We start from the raw sequence: 18,830 nt of genomic DNA on the forward strand, positions 1-18,830 counted from the left end.
TTTCCCACTTTGTAAGCTTAGTTAAGCAAGTTATTTTTTCTGTATTCAGTTTCTTCGCATTAAGTGAGACTACTAACAGCTACCTTGAAGGATTGTTGTGAGAGTAAATAAGATGAACTATTTGACTATTTGTTAACATATCTTCATTTGAAAACATTTTCTCCTGTGCCCCCAACTCCATTTCATATTTATTTTCCTGTTGTTTTTCTAGATTTCCAAACTAAACCAAAGTACCAAATGAGTCAGTCAATTTAAGTCCAAATACAGAGTTCCAAATATTCTCCATAGCCTCATTTTTTCAGGATGAGAATATTTCTTAAGTTGGCAAATTCTACTCCAGGAGGCTTCAGAATTGTCAGGATCCTTTTTTCTTATTTACTTGCACTTATTCCATTTAGATCCTGAATAATTTCTCACAAATTTATCCTGTTATCAAGCAGTCTAATGGAGAATAAGGACAGGGAACCTCCTGTAACAGAGTAGTACAGGTTAATGACAACAAGAGGTATAACATAAACTGCTTTTATTTACTAGAAATATTAGTTGTTCTAGAATTTCAAGTCCAAAAGCATCACTGGAATCAATTTTCTAAGCATCAGTTTTTTGTTTTATCTTTAAAAATGCAAAAGCATATATCATTTTAAGGAATATTATTATATATGTTATACAATTATATCTTATGTTATGAAATCATTTAAATAATTTTTGCTTAAATTAATTTTGCAACTTTACTGAAGTATAGATGCTTAAAATTTATATACATTGAAAGTATACAACTTGATATACAACATTATCAACATTTCCACTTCCCTATCTGCCACCACCTCCCCACCTCAGTCTCTGGTAACTACCAGGCTGCTTTCTGCTTGTATGAGTTCAACTGTTTCAGATTCCACATATAAGTTAGATCGTGGATGTTAGCCTTTATGAGCCTAGCTTATGTTACTTAACATAATGTTCTCCAGATTCCTCCATATTCTCACAAATGACAGAATTTCCTTCTTTTTGTGGCTGAATAGTATTCCATTTCGTGTATATAGCACACATTTTCTTTATTCATTCATCCATTGACAGGCACTTAGGTTGATTTCATATCTTGGCTATTGTGAATAATGCTGCAATGAACACAGGTTTACAGATATCTAGGGGGAAATATTTTAAAACAAACTGAGCTTCAATTTGTTGATATTTCTTTTTTATATGTAAACTCAAAAGGATCCTCTTCAGTTTCAAGCATGTTATCTGATATGGCAGGCATTCACTTTGCAATCTGAAAACCATTTCCAACACCTTTCTTCTCTTGTCCACCTCTACCATGAAGGCTGAAAAAACGTGAGACTCACTTTCCTATTCTTCCTTGTCAATGAAATATAAGGGAAATTATTCTGGGGCTTCCTGAAAAGTTTGTGCTTTCAAATAAAAGGAATAAGGTACATGAAAGACTTGTCTTAGTCTAATTTCTATGCATTCCTGCTTTTAAATGTTAGTCTGTTATTGTGATGCTTGGAGCTAGGAAAGCCATTTGAAACCATGAAGCAACCATTCAAAGAACCAGATCCCATATGCTAAGGATGGCCAAACATAACAGTAGAAAAAGCCTATGTCCTTCATGACGTGGATGAGCCACCAAACCAACTTGACATTGCTGTACCTCGAATGGTTTATATCATTGTAGTTTGTTTATTATTGTTGTTGATATTGCTATTGCTTGCTGCCCAAAGCATTCCTTATTGATTAAATCTGGAAAGAGTAAGCTATCATGCCATTAGTGCTTCCACTTTAATCAGCTTCATTTCTCATACCTCACAAGAGCTTAGAAGAACAGGTATATTTTGATTGGTGTTAGTGGATAGAACATGAAAAAAGGAAAAATAATAGTGCTCACCATAATGAGGGAATGTTATTTGGCACCAACAAAGAAAAAAGGAAAAATATACAATCGTTAGGGCAAATAAAAGAAAATGTAGGGCCGGGTGCGGTGGCTCAAGCCTGTAATCCCAGCACTTTGGGAGGCCGAGGCGGCTGGATCACGAGGTCAAGAGATCGAGACCATTGTGGTCAACATAGTGAAACCCCGTCTCTACTAAAAATACAAAAAATTAGCTGGGCATGGTGGTGTGTGCCTGTAATCCCAGCTACTCGGGAGGCTGAGGCAGGAGAATTGCCTGAACCCAGGAGGCGGAGGTTGAGGTGAGCCGAGATCGCGCCACTGCACTCCAGCCTGGGTAACAAGAGCAAAACTCCGTCTCAAAAAAAAAAAAAAAGAAAATGTAGAGTACACATTTTGCCCTTTTAGTTGCACCTGGGTACCCAGTTGATCCTGTGTACAATATTAAGAAATGTAGTGTTTAACTTGTAATTTATTCTATGCTGTTTAATATTATAATTGCATGTGAACCATGACAAATTATTAATTCTACTCTAGATCTCTCCTGTCATACAGACAGTAGTTTGAATGCTTAGGGCATGGAAATCGATTTCTTGACTGGTCTAAAGTACACATTATTAGAAAAGAGTATCTGTTGTGAAAAGTTTTAAATGTGAGTGATTTGTATCTCTTGTTGTTTTGGACTCTTCATGCTCCCAATCCTTTTCTGTTTTTTGTTTTATTTTATTTATTTATTTTTTTTAAGATGGATATTCACTCTTGTTGCCTAGGAGGGAGTGCAATAGTGCAATCTCAGTTCACCACAATCTCCACTTCCCAGGTTCAAGTGATTCTCCTGCCTCAGCTTCCCGAGTAGCTTGGATTACAGGCATGTGCTACCATGCCCAGCTAATTTTGTATTTTTAGTAGGGATGGTTTCTCCATGTCAGTCAGGCTGGTCTCAAACTCCCGACTTCAGGTGATCTGCCTGCCTTGGCCTCCCAAAGTGCTGGGATTACAGGCGTGAGCCTCTGTGCCCAGCCCCTTTTCTGTATTTTAAGAAGTCTTTAATCAATACCTATTTAAATATTTGGGGAAATGCCATCATGATCAAATTGAAACTTCAAGAAGTTTTAAAGATTTTCTCTCAATAGTTTGAGTCATTGCCTTTCATCCTTTCTCCTACTTAAAGAAATATAAATGATGTGTTTGAGCATCCTCTTGCTCTTAGATATGGTATATATGCTTCTAGGACCCGTTGGTACCTGTTCCTCTACTCTACAGTATTTCTCACGTAGAGCAAGCCTAATAAATGTATATCTAAATGATATTGCTCTATCATGCATATCTATTTTATGAAATAATTATTTGCTGAAAGTATTTTCTGAAGAGCTGTCTTAGGTAGGAAGGTTTTCAAATACCACTTGATAACTCATATGTTAATTACTACTTTTGAGAAATAATAACTGTAAAGCAGAGTATGTCTTTATTTACTTTTATTTTTCTAAAGGTTTGACACATACTTTCAGTCATCAGAACTTGTACTTGGAATTCTGTTTATAACCAAGAAATGTGAAATGTTTTTCTATATAAGAAACTCAGACCAGCATGTTGCTTTTTTGGTGGCTTTAATAGTGATTGAAATTACCTTTAATGTGTGATGTATATTTAGTTGGTTGTCATAGAAAAGGTTATTCAATAACAGTTTTATTAGAAAAGATTGTGATTGAAAATACACTAAATATTGATTTCTGACCAAATTAAATAAGTACTTTTTCTGAGAGCTTTTCAGGCTATGAAAGTATAGAGGTGTTTGGAAACATACCTTGATATGTGTTTGTTTTCAGATGTACTGAAATTTTTCAATTGTTAATCAGTGGGGCACATGATGGATGCTATCTGTCCAACATGTAATACAATTTTACTTTTATAATGATTACCAAAACTGACTGAAGAGCCTGAGTAGAACAATAATCATGGAAGAAATTGGAATAGGTGTAAACTGATCTGATCTGAAGGACAGAAAGACTTTTGAGAAATTAAAAAAAAGTTATGAATCCATAAAGCAAAAGAAAAATAGTCGTAACTAATAAAAAACTTTTTCAAAGTTTAATTCATTAATATATACCAAAGAAAAGTACCATCTGACTAAGAGGCCCTGTTCGATTAAATTCTTACTAAATACCTGTTTCTTTGTGGAAATAAATGTTAAATTCCCATTATCTTGCTTTCATATTACTAACATCAGTTGTGTTAAAAGATCCTTGGTAAATAAGTGGATTTATTTCTATGGCAATCTTTTTGAATCATATGTATTAATAGCAAGAAAAATATATTATTTGGGGTTAGGAATAGAAACTATCAAAAGCATTCTAATGAACCATATAAATATATTTTATGAGTTTTTTAAAAAAAATCAGTCACTCATTTACTTATTAAACATTTAGTATGTCATATGTGCCAGGTTCTGCCCTAGGGCAGAGGATTCAAATTAAAGCATGAGTAAGACAGTCTCCCCTCAAAAAGATGGCAGAAGAGATAGATTGATAGGTCATTATACTGTGGTAAATACATAAAAATACGTACAGCAAGTTGTGAAGAGCAAAAAGGAGAAAGCCAAAAACTGGGGTGAAAAGAGGGCCAGGGTTTTCTTTCTGGAGAGGTTTTGAGAAATCACAAGCAGTATTGCTGTAGTGAACATTGTAAGGCAGGAGTGGTGAGGGACGAGTCTAGTTAGTCAGGACCAGACCATGAGGGTCTTGTTTGGAAGTTGGACTTTATTCTGTGGATGATGGGGACCCATTAAAGAATTTTTAGCAAAGTGGAGAAGGAATGCAATGTGGAGAAATGGTCAAATTTCCTCAGAGAAAGTTCCTTTGGTGGATACATGGATCATATTCTTAAGGAGGATGGGCTAGACACAAGGAGACTAGGTAAATCTATTGCAGTAATCCAGGATTACGCATAAGGGTTTGAATCCGAGCAGTGGCAACGGAAATACAGAGGGGGCTCTGGATTTAAGAAATGTCTGGAATATAGATTTGTAAGACCTAGGAATTGTTGGAATGTAAAGGTCAGGGTGAGGAGGGAAAATCAAAGATATCGTTAAGCTTCTCTTTTGGGTGAATTCAGTGTTAGTAACTAAAATAGAGAGGGGAATTACGTCAATAAACCATTGCTCTATTAAAAAGTACTGCAAAATTTATTGGCTCAAAACAACAATAATTTATTCTTCTTCACCCTTCTGCCACTTTATTGGGAGTTAATTGTTCTGAACCTGGGTTTATCAAACCCTGGGTTTGTTTGCACTTGGCTCCAGGTGGCAGACAAGGTCCAATTTTAGCTGACTTGACTCTTGCCCTTCTTAGACCTATGGATTAACCAAGAAATTATCTTTCCATGACAAGGTCAAAAGCTCAAGAAATGAAGCTGCCAAACTCCTACTTGAGTTACATCTATGGTTATACTGACCAAAGCAAATCACATGGATAAGCCCAAAGTCAAATGGTAGGGAAGTATACTCCATCTCCAGTAGAAGGAACTTCAAAGTCATTAGCAAAGGTAACGGAGGTAAGGAGATGACCAGGGATTGCTTTCTGGAGAGGACACTAGGAGGATGGACACTAGGAGGGATGAAGAATTTGGGCCAGCAATTCAACACCCTTATTGTTATTGTGGGTGATAGATTTGAGAGGAACAAGACTGGAGATTAACAGGCTATTTCAAAGATGATAAGAGTCCAGAGCGATGGCAGCTGGAAAAGAGAGAAAATGATTGATTCAAGAAGTGTTCAAGGCCTGAAGATTGTTATAACATGGAGGGCAGATTTAGGGAAAAGAGTCAAGAATGACTCAAGGCTTCCAGTTTGACTGACTGAGACATGGAGAGAAGGATAGTGGGTTCAGTGTAGGAAACATTGAGTTTGAGAGAGAGTGACAATGAATTTTATTATCAAAAGCAGAATACTTCAGAGAATGTGAAAGAGTGCTATTAATAGTTATGCCAGAACCACCAGGGTAAATGTGTCCTGAGACTGGCCTCAGGAAAATTGGTCTATATTCACTCTGGAGTGAGTTGCCCTTGTGTAATTAAAGTGAAGTTATTGGGCATCAGAGAAAGACTCTGAAAAATAAATAAATTAATTAATTAAAAAAAAACAAAGTGAAATTATTTAGTACAATGTTGATATTTGAGTATAAAATTTAGGGGAGATATCTGGTCTGGTGATATAGATTTGGGAGTTATCAGTTCATAGTTTAAAGTTTGAAAGCATGAGTCTGGTTGAAATCAACAAAAGAAGCATATGCAGGATGAAATGAATATAACAGAATGAGAAAATGATGCTGGAGTAGATGACAGATGAGGAACTTGAGAAGGAAAAGACAACAAGTGAGAATTTGACTTAAGCCAAAGAGTGGAATTTAATGGATAAAATAATCATATCGGGATAGTCAGGGTCAGAGCTGGCTTTGAGTATGACTAAAACCAGAAATTTTAACACTATCTTTTTTTCTCTCAGACTCTGTTTTGTTTGTTTGTTTTCATTAAAGCTGAGTGACTCTTTGAAGCTAGAGTCATGATCTTAGGCAGTTCCAGATTAATATTATATTAGCTCCAAAACCAGAAAAGAGTTTTTCCTTGTTACCTCAAAATATAAAATACACCTGAGGGAAGACTGATTGGTCAGATGCAAGTCACATGCCCATCCCTGTACCCATCACTGTGGCTAGGGAGTTGGGGACCCCTGCATTAGAGAAGATGCAGGACAGCAGTGGGGAAAAAAGTCAGATTATAGCAACTTGAGAAGTGACAGATAGGTGGGTTGGACATAGCAAGTACAGACAAGCATTTCAACAAATTTATTATAATAAATATGAAGAAGAGACAAACTGTACCATAAATTAGATGAAGGGCAATGTGTATGTAGTTTAGACTTGTTTATAGGCTGAGATAAAGGAATCAGTGACTCTTGAGCGATTCAAGTTAAATGAAAAACAAGAATGCTATTGGAACAAGGTCATGGAGCAAGGCTGAGGAGATGAGATTAAGGACAAGAAAATGAAATAATGTAGATTTGAAAAGGAGAAAGGACATCTAGTCCTCTGAACCTATGAGGAGGTACAACTAAGTGTGAACATCAGTAAGTTAATGGAAGGGCAGTATATTGAGAGAGGCAAGGCTAAGAGGGAGGGCATCAGGGCCTGAGTAATTTCAGAAGAGCATTGAAAAGTCATTGAGGGCACTGGCTTCAGGAAATGACCATAGCTGAGGAAAAGAATTCACAGGTGATTAGGCTTAGCTGATTTGTGGACCACGAGTTTGTCTTTTTACCCAGTCTGCAGGGCTGTGTGAATTTTCTCTAGCAGTCCTGGATATGGACATGAAGAAGACAGATGGATCTAGGGTTGGTTCTTTGATGAGTTCACATAAATGGGGACAAGATGCTCTCCTCAAAGAAACATACAGCTTTAGAGGCAGATACAAGGTCTTAAAGATAAGTAAGCAAGAACAAGAAGGGAACTTTACTTATTTCTGGCATTCTGACATGGTAATGATAGACCTCTCTATGAAATAACATTTGTAATTGACCTTTGCTTTCAATTTCTGTTATGATAAAAAGTTTATAATTCTTGGACCATGCTGGAATAAATTGAAGCATAACAGATGTTTCACAATTTGCACAACTAATTTAATGAAGTGTGTTTCATGTTTTGTTATATTTCTGATAGTTATAACTTTCCTCCCCATCTTTCACCACCCCCCCCCACCCCACATACACACAGCTACACAGACACAGATGGCCATATAACAACATTGTGTGCAAAACTCTTTTGGTGTCACTATGAAGCTATAGTGAGTTAATCGAGTATATGTAACCTGTTATCAGAACAAAATTTCAGGTCTGTAAGTTTCCAGTCCTGTATGCCATATGAAGAAAAATGTTATCAAAAACAGAACAACCACTATATAACCTTTATTTAATGATACTAAAATTCTTAGAGGTCACTGCAACAGAGTCTTATCAATAGCAAGAAATATTTCACAGCATACCGTAAAAAACACCGGATCTCTTTACCACTAATGAGACATGAGATCCAGGGCAAATGAGTTTTCTCATATCTGTGAAATTAGGGTTATGGTCCCTCCTTTTATACCTCACAGTGTGGTTATAAAAAAATCAGGGAGGATGTGGCCAAAAAAAATTTATAAATAATAAATGAGATTATAATTTATTGATCAATTTTTTTAGCATTACATTTATATTCATTTGGCACCACAACATGGATTATTTAAAAATTGTTGATTACACATTGGTCTCTTCCCAGGGAATTTAGAGGAATTGTTTAAATTGATTGCCTATTATATGTAAGTTTGTTTAAAAAAATCTAAATTCTTTATGCTTCTTTTAATTTATATAATTGATTTTAAGAGTCCAAAGACAATGACTCAAACTAGTTACTTTGTTTTACTGTGTTTGCAATATTAATGAGGTAAAATACTGGAATTATCTGCCAATATTGTCTGTATAGTGTTATGCTAGAAACATATAATTAGATGAACATCTTTTACTTATTTTTGTTCTTAAGGTTAATAGATGACAGTCTTCAATTTTCTGACTATGGGGATGCTCACATCTTTTTAGATGAGACTCACCTTTATGTAGCAATACACTGGCCAGGAAATGTAAGGAAAGTTCTAGGTTTTAAGTAATTAAATTTGTAATTACCTTTCCCTAAAGGACTCTGCAAATTGGCTCAGTAGCTATTTCCTAACTCAGGATTCAAGTTCTAGGTTGGGCTTTGGTAAGGATTCCTTCACTTTCCTAGACTGAATCCCAACCTTCCAACCTGAACATTTGTATTATCTGGCACTTGTAAGATGTCACCACAAAGTGATCATGAGAGGAACAGGAAACAACTGCAGACCTTAGTCCTTGGTCATTTACTTATGGCCTATTTTCCATGGTGGACCATGTTAAAATTGAAGACACATGTATACAAACATACATATTTTATTGATTCCCCTAAGCCAACTCTACTGGTTTAACTGTGTGGGAGAGATACAAAATGTAACTACATGGACTAATCTTGCAATTCCAAGTTAAACAATTATTTAGCATATAGTCTCAATTTAAGATGCAAAAGCAGAAACTATTATAGTTAGAGAATTTAGAATTCTACATCTATACTTGTAGTTCACTTTGTCTAGTTGCTGGTTCTTATCTATGCTTAGTATAATTTGGGGCACTTTACTGAAAAATCCATACTTAAATCAAGTCATTTAATTAATTAGAGAATTAATTTAGTTTATTTTTATTTTGGTAAGGACATTTAACATGAAATCTGCCCTCTCTACAAATTTTTAAACGTACAATTAAGTATTATTTACTATAGGCACAATGTTGTACAGCAGATCTCTAGAACTTAATCATCTTGCATAAGTGAAACTTTGTACCAATTGAATAGCAAGTGCCCATTTCCACCCTGCCAGTCCCTACCAACTGCCTCTCTACTCTCTGCTTCGAAGAATTTTACTACTTCATATACTTTATACAAGTAAAATAATGCATTATTTATCCTCCTATAAATGGCTTATTTCACTTAGCATAACATCAACAAATTTCATCTATGTTATCTCATGTGGAAGGATTTCATGATTTTTTAATAATGAATAATATTAAATTGCATGTATATAACACATGTTTTAATCTGTCTATCTCTATTTGGACATTTAGTTTGTTTACATATCATAGCTATTGTGAATAATGCTGCTATGAGCATGGGAGTGCAGATATGCCTTTGAGATCCATATTTCTATTCAATACCAGTAAATACCCAGAAGTGGGATTTCTGGATCATTTGGTAATTCTATTTTAAATTTTCTGAGGAACCTCCATTTTTTTTTGGCTGTGACCATAAAAATTTATTAACAGACATTGAAATGTGAATTTCATGATTTTCATATCATGAAACATATTTTTAATTTGTTTTCAAATATTTTTAAAATGTAAAAACCATTCACAGGCTATGTATCAAGCTGTGGGCAGGATTCAGTGCATGGGCATGTCTGCCAGCCCCTATCTTAAGTGAAGATACCAGCAAGACCAACCTGAACTTCTCCTAAAACCAAGACTTTCAAAGCAGACTATGAACGAGAGAGCATGCCCTGTGCCAGATGACCCAGTGGTGTGAAGGTCAGGCTGCTCTACAGGAGGACAATGGCCCATGACGTTCCCTCCATTCTGAAACCCCTGATTCCCAGCAGAGAGAGGAGTGGGCCTCAGCTTTGCAGATAGCCCTGTTTCCAGATCAGTGTTAAAAGGAAAACAAGACACTTAAGGAAAATTTGAAGCATTCAAGCTTTTGATACACAAAAGTATTCTAAGTCCCCAGTGATACCCCACATCAAAGTCATCACCAGCATGCACAGCTGTTCCTGTGTGGAGACTTCATCACTGGAAAGCAGGTAGGAGCCAGCCTGAATAAATTACCTAATGAACCCAGAAGCCTATCCATCGCAGAAGCCTCTTCCAAAATCATGCAGTGCACACCTCACTCACACAGAGTGCACTCACCCAGACATTTTGCTTGGTATATTACGGTGCTGCTAAACATTTCTAGGAAGTTGCAAAGGTTCATTCTTGCTAAATGGTGATTGAAATTCAGCAACATCCCTGCGGCTCTGCAGTTTGTGCCAAGGTCAAATCAAATCGTAACAACATCCTCAATCGTAAAACTGGGTGCCAGCCAGGCCCATGTCCTCACACTTTCCAAAACAGGTTCACAGTCTGCGCCAGAGCTGCCCAACGGATCTACCTGAGACTCCAATACACATTTCTGCACTTCCCACAAGGGAGCCACTCTCCAGGAGCAGCTCCTGATCACAAGGGGTATGGCTGGGGCTGGGGAGGGTTGGAGAGGGCTGCAGTGTTCATGCTGAGTTTCAACAGCCCTTGTGGTGAGCAGCTACTGTGGGGCAGCGCATCACCTGGATGCTGAGACAGTGGGAGCAACATGAAAACGTCCACCATGCCAGAAACGTCAGGCCACAGATGTTCCTAGACGAAGATGCACCAGACATGAACGGCGGTATGAGAACATCAGAAACTGCCCCCACCACAGGATCGCTCGCTGCCTCCAACGTGAAAATAAAGTTTTTCAAGAGCTTCCATTCCACCGTTTTGGCTTCCCCTCAACCAGAAAGAGGGCACAGGCACTGAGCAAGAGCCTGTGCTTGATGACACAGAATGTTCTTTCAGCCGGTCCTCTGAACTGGCTGCAACTGACAACACCTTTTCTTTCTTGAAGAGAGACACCAGGATGCAGGGGAACACGTGAAAACGCTTTTCCTGATTCGAGGTGAGAGGCATAACCGACTGCCACAATCAGCAACTCAAGGTGACCTCCCCCGACCTCATATTCTTGGCCTGCCGGTTGGGCCCACGCAGGGGACTTGTGCGCGGCTTCTTCTCCAGCTGCTGCTGCAGTCTGGGCCTCCCAAAGTGCTGGGATTACAGACATGAGGCACTGCGCCCGGCTTCTTTTAGCTTTTAGCACTTTTAACATATCATTATACTCCTTTCTGGTATGCAAAATTTTTGCTGAGAAATCTGCTACTCTAATGGAATTTCCCTTATACATGCCAAGATAACTGTTCTTTTGCTGGTTTCAAAATGCTCTCTTTGAATTTAACTATTGGTAATTGATTACAATATGTCTCAGTGTAGATTTTTTGGGTTCATCTTATTTGGCATTTATTGGGCTTCCTGGATCTGGATGTCCATTTCCTTTCCAAGATTTATGAAGTTTTGGATATTATTTCTTTTAATACCCTTTATGTAACTTTCTCTTTCTTTTTCTTTCTGGTACTCGTGTAATGCATATATTGGTTTGCTTTATGGTGTCCCGTAAGTCTCTTAAGTTTTATTCACTTCTTTTCATTCTTTCTTCCTTTTACTACTCTGACTTGTTAATTTCCAATAACTTGTGTTTGAGTTTACTGATCCTTTCTCACACTCCTGGCCTATAGCTATCTTCCTTCTTTGGCCTCCCAAAGTGCTAGGATTACAGGCATAAGCCACTGCACCTGATTTTGCTCATCCTCTCTTCTGCTTGATCTAGTCTGCAATTGAACCTCTCTAGTTAAATTTCTCAGTTCAGTTATTTATTGCATTCTTAAGCGTCCAGATTTCTGTTTGGTACTTCATATATTTTCTCTGTTGAAATTATCACTTTATTTATACATTCTTCTCTTGACCTCCTTGAGCATTGTTATGAAGGTTATTTTGATTTCTCAAAATAATTTGTAAGGTAAATCAAATATCTCCATACGGTTAAGGTTTCTGGAGGATTTATCCTGTTCCTTGTTCTGGAACATACTTTCCTATATCTTTGTTTTCCCTACATGGTTTTAGTCTTATAGTACTAGAATAGGGAACACATCCCCTAATTAGATATAGTACCCATTTTTATAAGACATTTAGGTAAAAGAGGTTACAACTACCTTACATAAAGCTTGTTTAAACACATTATACCTTTTATAATTCTATTAACCTGAATGTTTTTATGTTCTGGTTTCAGGAAACCTTTTTACCCCCAGACCATTTTACCTTTTCTGGTGAAAAGGGTTTGAAAGGATGTTGCATTTGTAAAACCTATGAGGATAGCAGATTTGATAAGGCTTATTAAACAGACCTGTAGTTCTGTGGGAGGAGCACCCATGTAGAAGGGTCCTCCTTAACCCCCAAATTTACCATGACCCGGGTAATAGACATATTAGGTGGGAAGATATCACAGTTATCATAAAGCTAGTCCAACATGGCTTGCCTATTAATATATTAATTGCTTCATCTCGGGTACTTCGCATGGTATTTTATAGGGAGAGTTGGGCAATCCTCTTCTTAGGGCAAACAGATCTTATAATGGCATTATCTGGCCCACTAAGCTCATTGCTTTCTCAGGAATAACCCCCTGTGCATTAGTGATTGTTCAGTAATGAGCTGTGGGGTCCTGTATTAATCCAAACAAGCTTTTAAAATCAGTAGCATTTAAAATGGAAAATTTTGTTCTTAAAGTGGTTATTTTTACAATCCACTATAGTAAAGATATTTTTAAAGAAACAATTGTATCAATCTGCAAAAGGGACCAACTCCTTTATATTATACTCTTTGGTTTTTAAATAGTTACTTGGTTTTTGGTAACCTTAGGGCTCAGAGTTTTGTTGCCCTGGTTTTGTAAAAAAATTATTTAGTTTTATCTGTATAATTTCCTTTATTATAAAGCAACTGTTAAATAGTTTTATGCAAAAAATAATTCCTTTTTTTTGAGAATTGACATCCTTATGTTTATAAAATTTTAACAAAAGCATATTTTATGCTTCTCCTATTTTAACTTTTTAGTAATCCAAATTTTTAGTGGGAAAAAAAATCCAATGGTTTAAACATAACTTTAATATTTTTAAATTACTGGATAGTTTTGAGATTAAATTTACCAAATTAATTTTTACCAAAGATTAAAAAGATAAATTAAAAGGCATCTGAGCTAGGTTTTACCAATTTGTTAAGCACTTACATTTTTAAAGTTACTTGATTAAAGCTCTTTCATGTAGTTTGGAAGGGAAACATCAATTTCACAGGACACATGTAAAGGTAAAGGTATAACAGGCATGCAGAATAAAAGGCATGTTCAAAAGATACTTTATTTGCCTGTTTTCAAAAACAATTTTTATTCCTTAGATAAATAGTAAAGTTACAGGAGCCAACAAAAGGTGAAGGAAAGAGCCATCATTCAAGGCCTTTTTTTTTTTTTCTGAGACAGAGTCTTGCTGGGTCTCCCAGGCTGGAGTACAGTGGTGCGATCTTGGCTCACTGCAACTTTCGCCTTCTGGGTTCAAGCGATCTCCTACCACAGCTTCCCAAGTAGCTGGGATCACAGGCGCCCACCACCACGCCCAGCAAATTTTTGTATTTTTAGTAGAGACAGGCTTTTACCATGTTGGGAGCTGGTCTCAGACTCCTTACCTCAGGAGATCCACCCGCCTCAAAGTGCTGGGATTGCAGGTGTGAGCCAAGGTGCCTGGCCTGGCCTTTTCAAAAGAGAAAGAGTGGGACTTTAAGGATACCAATCTGCAGAATGTTAAAGAAACAAACTATAGACTTTAAAAGTTTAAAAACTTCTTGTACTAAAAATAAGTCAATATTTATAAGAATATATTTTTTAATCAATTATTTAGTTTTGTATTAGTGCATTTCTTTTTAATATAAAGACCCACCTCTAGAAAGATTATTATGATTTCTTTTTAATTATGACCAAATGAATTATATAACCCCTTTAAAAATTCATTTTACTAACCTTATTATGACATACATAGTTCATTCACAACATTTTTAGACTGTTTTGTCTTAAATATCCTTCTTTCTTGTACAATCCCATCTTTATTATTTTAGGGCAGAAACTTGCTACACAAGATTCTTTCTTATATAAAATTTTTAAAATCTTTTTTTAACCAAAAATACCTCTTTATATCTTTAACTTTCTTCACATCTATTTTCTATTTCCTTCACCTTATTTTATACATAAACCTTAAATAAGCCTTGAATTAGACAAAGATATTTTACCTTTAATAAGAACATTAAAAATGTTTTCCTGTAATTCTTAAATTAGAATTGCCCACTTAATATTAATTAATAGCCTTAGATCTTAAATTATGACGAGTTTGTTTAAAAACATTTATTTCATGACATTTACCTGATTAATTTAGTAGTTTGCCTAGATTATTTACAAAAACTGTGATAGCCAATATTTAAAGCTGTTTTTCTATTAACCATTTTTAAAGCTGTTTCAGATATTTACTTAAGTAATAAAACTTATGGTTAGTTTTAAGGGTATTTATACCAGTAACTCAGTATTTAGCTGTTTTCATTTACGCCAACAATATTTCATAAGCGCACGCAAGCAAAGATCATTCTGTCTTAGACTGGGTTTTATACTTTATAACCCTATAGCAAGTCTTATAGCATTCTGCAGGAATAAACATGAAACTGATTAACAGATGCAAACAAAATGTTAAGAATTCTAAAGACATTGCCGGTATTATTTTACCAATGATTTTAATGCCAGCTTATTTTGTAAAGATTTTACTTAAGTCACATGAACTTGAAAAAGTATTTGACTAGTCTTCCTTTTTTTTAAGTATCTGATTTAAGCACTTTTTTAGCCAATTAAAGTTCTTTATATGTTTTTAGTAGTGTAAATATTGTATACATACACATAAATATATAGACGTATGAGGCATGCCGATAGAAGCACATTGTATAGACTTATAAAGACTTTTTTTTCCATTTTAAAAAACATCTTACCCTAGGCATTGTCAGCTAAACAGCCTTAAATTTGCATATAAAAGGCAACTCAGGTGAAAATCAGATAGCAAACTTTACATCTTAAGGTAACCAGAGAAAGTCTGGTGTGCTAGAGGGAAATTAAAATGGATTCAACTGCCAATTGAACCTAACATTATAACAGTCTATTATAAAAGCCTTTAAATATACACGCAGACACACACACACACACACACACACACACACACACACACACACACAAAGCTCCCGTAGCTATTACTTCAGTACTTTAGCCATGAGACAAATACAACTTTGCCAGCTTGCAAAACAAAAACAAAACACACAAACAAAAAACACTGTTAGATGGTAGTGGTTTTTATCTCAGTTGAAAAGTAACAGATTTAAAGCAGACAGAAAAAGTAGAACCGAAAAACTCTGTAGTTTGCAGGTCAACCTTAGGACTCTTTTTCCTGAATGTAAATGTACACAAAGACCATATTACTTCCATTTTATATAACTCTGGCAAGTAGAGGTGCATAAAACCTATGGAGTGCCCAGAAGGAGGTCATTCTCCTTGTTTTCTCCTTGTTCCCACATTTTTTTTTTCTTAAAGAAGGAACTGAGCTGTGGCTTAGGGTTTTTGTGTGGTGGATCCATGCATGCTGTTTGTGGGCAGGACTCCATAGTGTGTCACCAACAAGTCGTTTCTGCCCTCTTACGTGTCTCAGTTTCTCTCTCCAGAGGCCTATGAGCTCTGAGAGGACTCAAAACGCTGGATGACGAGCCCTTACATGCATTTCCTGGATGAGCCATTCTTTTAAATTAGTTTTTTTGGGAATTTCCCTGCAGGGCTGCTGCATGTGGAGGGGAGTTAGCCCCCCAGGCACTCCCACGAGGCCCCAGGTCACCCAAGGGCACCTTTCGGCTGGAAGCCGTGAATGCCCTTTCTCTTCAGAGCTGAAAAACTCAGTATCTCATTTATCTAGGTAAACAACAGTTTAGTTCCTCACGCAAATGCACAAACAAACTGAATTAGGATAAATTTTAGGAGAAAAAGCAATAAAAACAATTCCCTTTAGAATGCATCTCTGAACTACAGTTGGGATCCTTAAACAACTTCCTAGGAGAAAACCAACTCAGAATAAATCAAGGACCATCAACCAAGGGGAAGTCCAGGCCCAGACTTACCAGTTCTACCGGAGGAGAAGCTCCAAGTCAGTGGGGCTTCAGTGGGCCCCTGTTGGAACCTTAGCTTCAGTTTCGGGCAACTCCTTCAGGGTCCTGAGTCTTCTCTGAGGCCCCACATGTTTTGGGAGCCAGATTATTGTTGACAAAAATAGTCAAACTCTGTTAAATACTTTAAGAGATTTATTCTGAGCCAAATATGAATGACCACAGACCTTGACACAGCTCTGAGGAGATCCTGAGAACATGTGCCCAAGGTGGTTGAGAGACAGCTTGGTTTTATATATTTTAGGAAGGCATGAAACATCAATCAAATACATTTAAGAAATACATTGGTTTGGTTCAGAAAGGCGGGACAACTCAAAGTGGGGGGCTAACAGGCTATAGGTAAATTTAAACATTTTCTAGTTGACAATTGGTTGAGTTTGTCTAAAGACCTGGGATCAATACAAAGGAACGTTCGGGTTAAAGATAAAGGATTGTGGAGACCAAGTTTTATTGTGCACAGAAATCTCGCAGATAGCAGACTTCAGAGAGAGCAGGTTGTAAATTGTTTCTTATTGGACTTAAAAGGGTGCCTGGCTCTTAGTTGATTATCTATTGGATCTGGAAAGAAAGGAAGGAAAACAAAAGGGGAAGGAGATTCTCTATAGAATGTGGATTTTTCTCATAAGAGACTTCCCAGGGGAATTTCAAGGTATGGCAAGGAAATATATTTTGGGGTTAAATATTTTTTCCCTGTCTCATAATGTTATGCCAGAGTCAGATGGAAAAGTAAGTCATAATATATAGGGTCAAATAAAACCCATCTGATCAAAATTTATGGTTTGTAGGACATGACTCCCTAGACCCCTTAGGTAAGAATTTGGGTAAGATAAAATATCAGAGCTTAGTCCTCAAATGTGTCATCAGAAAAGGTCACCAAAATTATTGGAGTAGGACACTCCAAAACCCTGTCCTTTCACTAAAATAAAAATTAAGGATAGATGGTCAGAATCAACTTTTTCAGAATTCTGGAATATATTTCCAAACTCAGAACAAGTAGAGGAGTGTTCATTGAAAGAAGCTGCTGAAGTTTGGTAAGAGAACTCTGAGATTTAAAACCTCACTTCCCATTTTCCACTCCCACCAGCTTAGTGATGAGTATCATAAAAAGAGCAACCCACATACCTTTTTGCAGCTTGCTAGTACCCGAGGAGCAATAGAAAACTTTCTCTCTCTCTCTTTTTTTTTTAATTTTTTGAGACGGAGTCTTGCTGTGTCATCTAGGCTGGAATGCAAGTGGTGCGATCTTGGCTCATTGCAACCTCTGCCTGCTAGGTTCAAGCAATTCTCCTGTCTAAGTCTCTTGAGTAGCTGGGATTACAGCCACCCACCACCATGCCTGGCTAATATATACATATATATATTATATATTTTATATATTATATATTAATATACATATATTACATATATATTTTTAGTAGAGACAGGGTTTCACTAAGTTGGGCAAGGTACTCTTGAACTCCTGATCTCAGGTGATCCATCCAATTGTGAATTAAAAATAGGGATACTATTGCTAAGTGAAATCAGCCAAAAACAGCAAAAAGAATATCGACTAATTTTATGTGTAGAATCTTAAAAAAGGCAAATACATAGAAACAGAGTAAAATGGTAGCTACCAGGGGTTGGTGGATAGGAGAAACAGGGAGATGTTGGTCAAAGGGTACAAAGTTGCCGTTATGTGGGATGAAAAAGTTTAGAGATATAATGCACAGTATGGTGACTATAGTTAATAATACTGTATTGTGGTCTGAAAATTTGCTAAATAAATGTCTATCAGCTGATGAATGGATGACAAAATGTAGTACATCCATAAAATGGAATATATTATTTCATAAAATGTAATGGAGTGCTGATACATACTGCAATGTGAATAAAGCAAGTCAAAAAACTCACAAATTATATGACTTTATATATATGAAATATCCCGAATAGGTAAATTTATAGAGGGAAACAAAACTAGTGGCTACCATTGGCTGGGTGAAGGGAGGTACGTGAAATGATGTTTGGGTAGTGAGCTTCCTTTTGGGATGATGAAAACGTCCTAGACATAGGTAGTAGTGATGGTTGTATCATAATGCAAATGTACTAAAGGCCACAGAATTGTGAACTTAAAAATGGCAAATTTATGTTAAGTGAATTTGACTACAACAATAATTTTATAAAACAATGAGAAACAGAATGATGAAGCAAATGTGGTAAAATGTTAACATTTGGCGTTCCTAGTTGAATATGAGAACTATTTGCAATTTAGCAGGTTTTCTATAAATCTGAAATCATTCCAGAATAAAATGTTACAAACTGTTTCAAGACTAATAAATTTACATAACAGATTGGTGGGTTATTCTTTTTTTTTTTTCCTTTTTATTGCATTTTAGGTTTTGGGGTACATGTGCAGAA

At 36.3% G+C, this 18,830-nt stretch overlaps 1 protein-coding gene across 20 annotated transcripts in view; it reads left to right on the forward strand.

The window, feature by feature from the left end:
• Nucleotides 1-18,830, forward strand: part of SYTL5 (synaptotagmin like 5) — a 242,570-nt gene that overhangs the window by 36,402 nt on the left and 187,338 nt on the right. The gene's annotated exons all lie outside the window — the stretch shown is intronic.

This window comes from Callithrix jacchus, chromosome X (assembly GCF_049354715.1).
Source record: "Callithrix jacchus isolate 240 chromosome X, calJac240_pri, whole genome shotgun sequence".
In the NCBI taxonomy this organism is placed as follows: domain Eukaryota; kingdom Metazoa; phylum Chordata; class Mammalia; order Primates; family Cebidae; genus Callithrix; species Callithrix jacchus.